The sequence below is a fragment of the Otolemur garnettii genome, unplaced genomic scaffold (genome assembly GCF_000181295.1).
Source record: "Otolemur garnettii isolate 467f Iridium unplaced genomic scaffold, OtoGar3 scaffold00210, whole genome shotgun sequence".
NCBI lineage: Eukaryota > Metazoa > Chordata > Mammalia > Primates > Galagidae > Otolemur > Otolemur garnettii.
This window is the reverse complement of record NW_003852605.1, coordinates 4362-4860: the sequence shown is the minus strand read 5'-3', so window position 1 is coordinate 4860 and position 499 is coordinate 4362.

Here is a 499-nt window from a genome sequence, read left to right as displayed (position 1 = left end):
GGCAGGAGACTCGCTTGAGCCCAGGAGTTGGAGGTTGCTGTGAGCTGTGATGCCACAGCACTCTAACCAGGGGGATAGCTTGAGGCTCTGTCTCAAAAACAAAAACAAAAACAAAACCAACTGGCTGGGCTTGGTGGCTCATGCCTATAATCCTAGCACTCTAGGAGGCTAAGGTTGGTGGATTGCTCAAATTCAAGACTAGCCTGAGCAAGAGACCCCCACATCTAAAAATAGCCAGGTGTTGTGGTGGGTGCCTGTATTCCTAGCTACTTCAGCAGGAGGATCTCTTGAGCCCAAGATTGTTTTGTTTTGAGACTGAGTCTCAAGTTGTCACTCTGGGTAGAGTGCCATGGCATCATAGCTCATCGCAACCTCAAACTCTTGGGCTCAAGCAATCCTCTTGCCTCAGTTTTTTCGTTTTTAGTAGAGACAGGGTCTCAGTCTTGCTCAAGCTGGTCTTGAACTTTCGAGCTCAAGCAATCCACCTGTCTCAGCCTCC